The sequence below is a fragment of the Cynocephalus volans genome, chromosome 4 (assembly GCF_027409185.1).
Source record: "Cynocephalus volans isolate mCynVol1 chromosome 4, mCynVol1.pri, whole genome shotgun sequence".
NCBI lineage: Eukaryota > Metazoa > Chordata > Mammalia > Dermoptera > Cynocephalidae > Cynocephalus > Cynocephalus volans.
This window is the reverse complement of record NC_084463.1, coordinates 114,402,578-114,408,814: the sequence shown is the minus strand read 5'-3', so window position 1 is coordinate 114,408,814 and position 6,237 is coordinate 114,402,578. Positions and strand designations below refer to the sequence as shown.

At 44.8% G+C, this 6,237-nt stretch overlaps 1 pseudogene; it reads right to left on the bottom strand.

Annotated features, from left to right (window-relative positions):
- Positions 1 to 1,195: 1,195 nt before the first annotated feature.
- LOC134377317 (cytochrome c oxidase subunit 4 isoform 1, mitochondrial-like) lies at positions 1,196 to 1,815 on the bottom strand (annotated as a pseudogene).
- Positions 1,816 to 6,237: the final 4,422 nt, after the last annotated feature.

Below are 6,237 nucleotides of genomic sequence, written 5' to 3'. Positions count from 1 at the left end.
CTGTCTCATCTCAGATGCATGCTGCTCCTTCTGGGCTGTTTCATTCTATACCAGCCATTCATTCACATTAAAAGCAATGGCCCATTAAGGAAGTAAGTGGATGCTGCTCCTCCATCAAACATGATAAGGATTGTACGCTTTCTGATCTGGGGGCTTGACTGTCTTTTGTTACCAGGCCTTGGCTCTGTCTGACTCAGACATAGATGAGGTCAGGGGAATCTTGGTTTCAGTACCTCCCTCCCTGCTCCACCCTCAGATCCTTTCTCTGGGATGGGCCAGGGATGCTATTTGGTCAATAGTGGGTTTTTTTAGTGATGATGAGTAACCAGCATTCCAGATGAAAAGGTCATTGTTTGTCCTGAAATAAATAATGGACATGGATGAGTCTACCCTTCTCCAAGAGTTCTCATCTGTGGTGGCGTCTCAGTATCACTTTTGATGTTTAAATATACAAATTCAGATTCCAGCTCAACAACCTCAGAGATTTTCATTTAGAAGGTCTGGGGTGGAGCCCAGTTTCTTAATTTTAAAGAACACTACAAGGGATTCAGATGTGCCTCCTAGGTGGAGAACATTGGCATATGTTAGTAGGATTTGCAAACTCTTAAAGCCCACTAAGGCCAGGCAGGTAACATCAACTAGGTAGTGTGTGCTGGTGGCTCTAACGATCAGGAGCATTGTATCTTTTCTAAAGGGCAGCGATACTTGCCTTTAGCTAGTTGTTGCTAGATAGTGCCAGCCCACTGCTGCAAGATATTCCATTTAATTTTTTCAAGAAGAGTTAGAAATCCAGATTTGTTTGTGAAATATCCTACTTTTAAATATTGGCAACCAATTCAAAATTTAAACAAAAAAATTGAATTGTAGGCCCAAACATATCTGCTGGCCGAATCTGGTCCTGAATCTGCCTGTTGAAATCTCTTGACAACACTGTGGCCAATCACTCAATTTAAGTGAAAATGGCTCAGTTGATTAGAGCACAGCCAAGGTTATGGGTTTGGATCCCCCACTTGCCAGCTGCTCCCCGGCCAAAAAGTCAAAATGATGCAGTCAACAGCACTTTTTTCTTTTTTCTTTTCATGTAAACTGGTCATTTATAAGCATTGGTTCTGTCTGATATAACAGGCTTCCAGTAAATATGCTGAATGGTATGAGGTGACAGAACAAGGTAAGGTTCACACAAAATGGTGGTCTCTTATTTCTTCCACTCCTTTTTGTCATAACCACACTTGGCAGAGAAGCCCTGGGTGGGGCTGACCTTCATATGGAGCATTCTCTGGTTCTGCATGGCCACCCACTCTTCATCAAAAGTGTGTGGGAGGGCTGGCCAGTTAGCTCAGTTGGTTAGAGTGCAGTGTTATAACACCAAGGTCAAGGGTTCAGATCCCCAAACCTGCCAGCTGCCAAAACGAAAAAAAGGTGTGCAGGATAGGGCCATACACATAGCGCTTCTCCTCGATCAGAACCAGAGCCATGATGCCAATGAAGAGCACAGCAGTGCCCATAACCGTCTTCTGCTTGTTCGTGCCCCCGTTCATTTCAGCAAAGTTCTCGTTGAACTGAAAGCGGCATGACTCAACTTTTTCACCCATGAAGAGGTTGCTCCAGGAGGCCTTCTCCTTCTCTTTTAAGACCCGGCTAGCAGACAGGTGCTTGACATTGGCTACATTAGGCAAGGAATAGTCACGCCAATTGACATAACTTGGGACAGCATAGTCCCCACTCTTTATTCACAACACTTCTGTGTGCTTGTACACAGAGCAAGGTGGAAATTGCTCAGTTGCCTATTAGGCTAAATACCTTGATAGCCAGCATTCTGTTGCTGCCCAGCTGCTGCCTGCCTCGACTGCCCTCTAGGCCCTGGCTGCCCGGGACCAGAAGAAAGCGAGGCCACACCATGGGGCACCACAGGATCAAGGAGCACTCCCAGCAGGTTCTTAGTATATTTACAGAGTTGTACAATCAACACCATGATCTAATTTCAGAACTTTTTCGTCTTCCCCAAAAGAAACCCTGTACTTGTTATCAGTCCTGGCAACCACAGATCTACTTCCTGTCTCTATAGATTGTCTATTCTGGACCTTGCTTATAAATGGAATTATACAGTATGTGACCTTTTGTGTCTATCTTCTTTCTCTTACCATAATATGTTCAAGATTCATACATGTTGTAGCATGCATCAGGACTTCATTACTTTTTATTGCCAAATAATATTCCATTGTATGGATATACCACATTTTGTTTACCCATTCATCAGTTGATGGACAATTGGGTTGTTTCCACTTTTTGGCTGTTACAAATATTGCCACAGACTGGCAGGTTAGCTCACTTGGGAGAGCATGGTGCTGATAACACCAAGGTCAAGGGTTTGGATCCCTAAACCAGCCACCTGTAACCCCCCACTCCCAAAAAGTTGATAAATAATGTCACTATGGGCAAACTTTCATATGGTCATATGTTTTCATTTCTCTTGGGTATACATAACTAGGGTGGATTTGCTGGGTTGCATGGTAACTTTATCTTTAACCTTTTGAGGAACTGCCAGATTGTTTTCTGAAGCAATGGTACCATTTTAAATTTCTACCAGCAGTGAATGAGAGTTCCAGTTTCTCTACATTGTCGTCAACATTTGTTATTATCTTTTTGATTACAGTCATCTTAGTGGCTGTGAAGCCACATCTCAGTATACTTTTAATTCTGCAGTTGAATGTGTTCCTTATTGGCCTGACTTAGTACATACGACTATCCTTCAAATGATTACTGTGGAGGGTGATAATCTTCAGCAAAGGAGGGTCAACCCCTAGAGCTGGGGGTAGGGGTCAGTCACTCCCAAACTACAGAGGGGAAATTTAAAGATATTTGAAAGAGGAAAGAGAAAGATGCCTAGGAAGCAACAGACAAATGCCTTCTACAGCATGGGTTTCCTTGCCTGGTTTCAGTGTTGGATTTGTCCTGTACACAGATATGATAGTAGTTCAGAGGAGAAAGAAAAGAAAATCTTGGTTAGGACTCAGTCAGAAAAGAAGCTCATTATATAGGTTTTTGAAATACATTCTTCTGCAAATGGGTTTTCTTCCTGAACACTCTGGTCACTGGGCACAAATGTGCTCACTAGCCTGTATTTATTATTGTCTCCTCCTCTTTTCCTTTTACAGGTCAAACTATCATCAGGCTTAGAACCCCAAGTGCTCTCTCATCAGATGCTGAGTCACGGAATACTAAGGGATTTTGTACAATTGTCTTAGGACCAATACCTGATTTTCCCCAGCCTAAATGGTTGTGTCTGGTGTAACTATGCTTTTTGCTCTGGGAATAACTTTAAAAAAAAATTTTTTTTTTTTTTTTTGCAGCTGGCTACTATGGGGGTCTGAACCCTTGACCTTGGTGTTACGACACTGCACTATAACCAGCTGAGCTAACTGGCCATCCCAGGGAATAACTGTGTTTCGTTTGGATGTTCCTGAAATTTGTTAACCGTTTCCATGTATTCTTGAAGGACAGAAAGGTTTCTGGAATATACCTTAGAAGGGATAGACATAAGGAAAACTCTTTGGCCATCTTTTTGCTCCTGATGGATTATGGGAAATTTCAGAGCTAGGCTCACGCTGAGAGGCATCTGTGGGAAGCATAGTAGGCCCTTTCTCAGCACTTCCTTGACATGGGTTCCTCTTTCTTTTCTCTTTCCTACCTCTTTTCACATTGGTAACAATGTTATTGAGGATTTTCTGGCTACTGTTGCTGTCTAATAAATAGCCGCCTCCCCCAAGCTGCTTAAAGCAACCATTTTGTGCCACAGTAAAAGAAGCTAAAGAGATCTGACGACTAAATGCAAAGCCTGACCCTAGACTAAATCCTGTACTGGAGGGGAAAAAATGCTCTAAAAGACATTATTGAGTCAACTGACAAAAACTGGAATATGAATGGCAAATTATACAAAAGTATTTATATCAATGTTAAATTTACTGAAGTTGACAGAGGCAGAGAGAGAGAAACAGAGAGAGGGAGAATATAAAGCAAGTGGGGTACAATGTTCTCAATAGGTGAGTTTGTGGGAAAAGGATGTATGAGTGTTCATTATACTTTATACATTGAAATTATTCCCAAATAAAAAGTTTTAAAAAGCACTATCAGCTTACAATTTTATTTTGCTCATGATTTTGTGGGTTAGGAATTCGGGAAGGGCTGGGCTGGGCAGTCCTTGCGTAGAGTTTCTCACGCAGTTACAGTCAGGTGCCAGTGGGGGTTGCAGTCATTTGAAGGCTGGACATGGACATCTTGGGTGTCCAAGATGTTTTACTGAGATGGCTGGCAGCTGATGCTGGTGGTCTGGTGGGAGCTCAGCTGGACTTTTCACTGACATGTCAACATGTGGCCTCTCTAGCATGGCCATCTATGGTAGTCAAACTTCTTGCTTTGTTTCTCCCAGAGTGAGAATCCCAAAAGAACAGGTGGAAGCTGCATGGCCTCTTCTGATCTAGCCTTTGAAATTTGTCAGCATCTCTTCTGCTGCATTCTACTGGTTTCAAGCGAGTTGCTAAGTGTGTCCAAGAACTTGCATTCATGTTCCAAAACTGCCATAAATGCTTACTACATGTCAACACTGTTTTATGTGCTTCATGTGTATTAACTCATACGATTCTTATTAAAAACCCCATGAGCTAGGTAGTCTTGCTGTCCTTATTTTATTTTATGTGTTTATTTATTTTTTTTGGCAGCTGGCCAGTGTAAGGATTGAACCCTGGATCTTGGTGTTATCAGCACCATGCTCTAACCAACTGAGCTAACTGGTCAGCCCCTTGTCCTTATTTTAGAGAAGAGAAAACTGAGGCACAGAGGTTAAGTAAGTTCCCAACATCACACCATTAGTGAAAGAGCTAGGATTTGGTTCCAGACAGTCACTTCTACACAGAGCTGTATTCCTGTTACATTTGATTAAACTGCCATACACAAAGATGGTAACTTTTTATTCACAATCACCAGCATGTAAACTCCCCCAACACATTCAAAATCATGTGACACAATTCTTTCCTCCTCTACTCTGACTTTTGCAAGTGTAGTTCCCTTTCTCTGGAATACTTTTCTTCCAATTACTCATTTGTCTATGTTATTTATTCTTCAGGTCTTTTAGGAAGCCTTTGCTGACCATCCAACTCTGGGGTGATGCTTCTCCATTGGACACACATGCCACGTGGTGCTTATGTTTTTTATAGCCCTTATCATTAAGCCTGTTTTCCCCGTCTGTCTTCTCCATTGGACTCTAAGGTTTTTGAGGGCAGGGACCCATTTTTTTGCATGAAAGCGTCTCTACATTGAGCACAGTGCCTTGTATGTAGAATGTCAATAAATACAAATTAATCTCTCACACTCACACTCACACTCATATGCGGTCACCACACATTTCTCATACATAAACATGGCCACTGAGACACTCTACTGACACATGCACAATCTGCCACATTCACTCTTGTCCAGGCAAGCTCAGCCACTATGACTTATTCCCCATGCTCCGTCATTCGCATTCCTCACACACTGTCGCCACTGCTAGCCCACCGCACACTCAGTTACCGTGACACAACGCTAATCGTCAATCATACTGCTTTTCACACAAGTATGGTCATCATTTGTACTCTTAAACCAGGACATTGACTCTCCTACAAGTTGAGTTAATATGACAACAGCTCTATTTTTCACACTCGCCGTTACATACTGTATTTTTCATCCACACAATCCCTGACATACAGTTATGGTCACACAGTCTTACTGTCTCCTTCCCACTCCCACTTGACACCCACTCCCACACTCTTTCACGCACACACTAGATGGCAAAGAATTGGAGCGACACGTCTGCGGGGGTCTGAAGCCTGGGTCAGCTCGGGAATCTCAGCCCCGCGCGGCACCGCCCGCCACGCCACGCCCCCTCATGCATATGCAGCGCCTCAGCCCGGCAGCCCGGCCCCCAGACGGCCATTTGTAGCTGCGCTGGAGGCTGCGTTCGGTAGGCGCTGCGGAGCCGCGTAGAGGAGCGCGCCCCCCGGCCGCTGCCACCCCTGGTCCCTGCGGTCACCCCGCTTCTCCGTGCCTCGGGCAGGGCCCAGCCAGCCCCAGGCGCAGCGCTGCCGCGCGGACCGGCCCTCTCAGCAGCGCCCGGCGCCCAGGACCCCCGCCCGGCCGCTCGCCCGCAGCCTGCCGGCCGCGCACGTCCCCGGAGCCGGGCCTAGGGCGGGCGGCGGCGGCGGC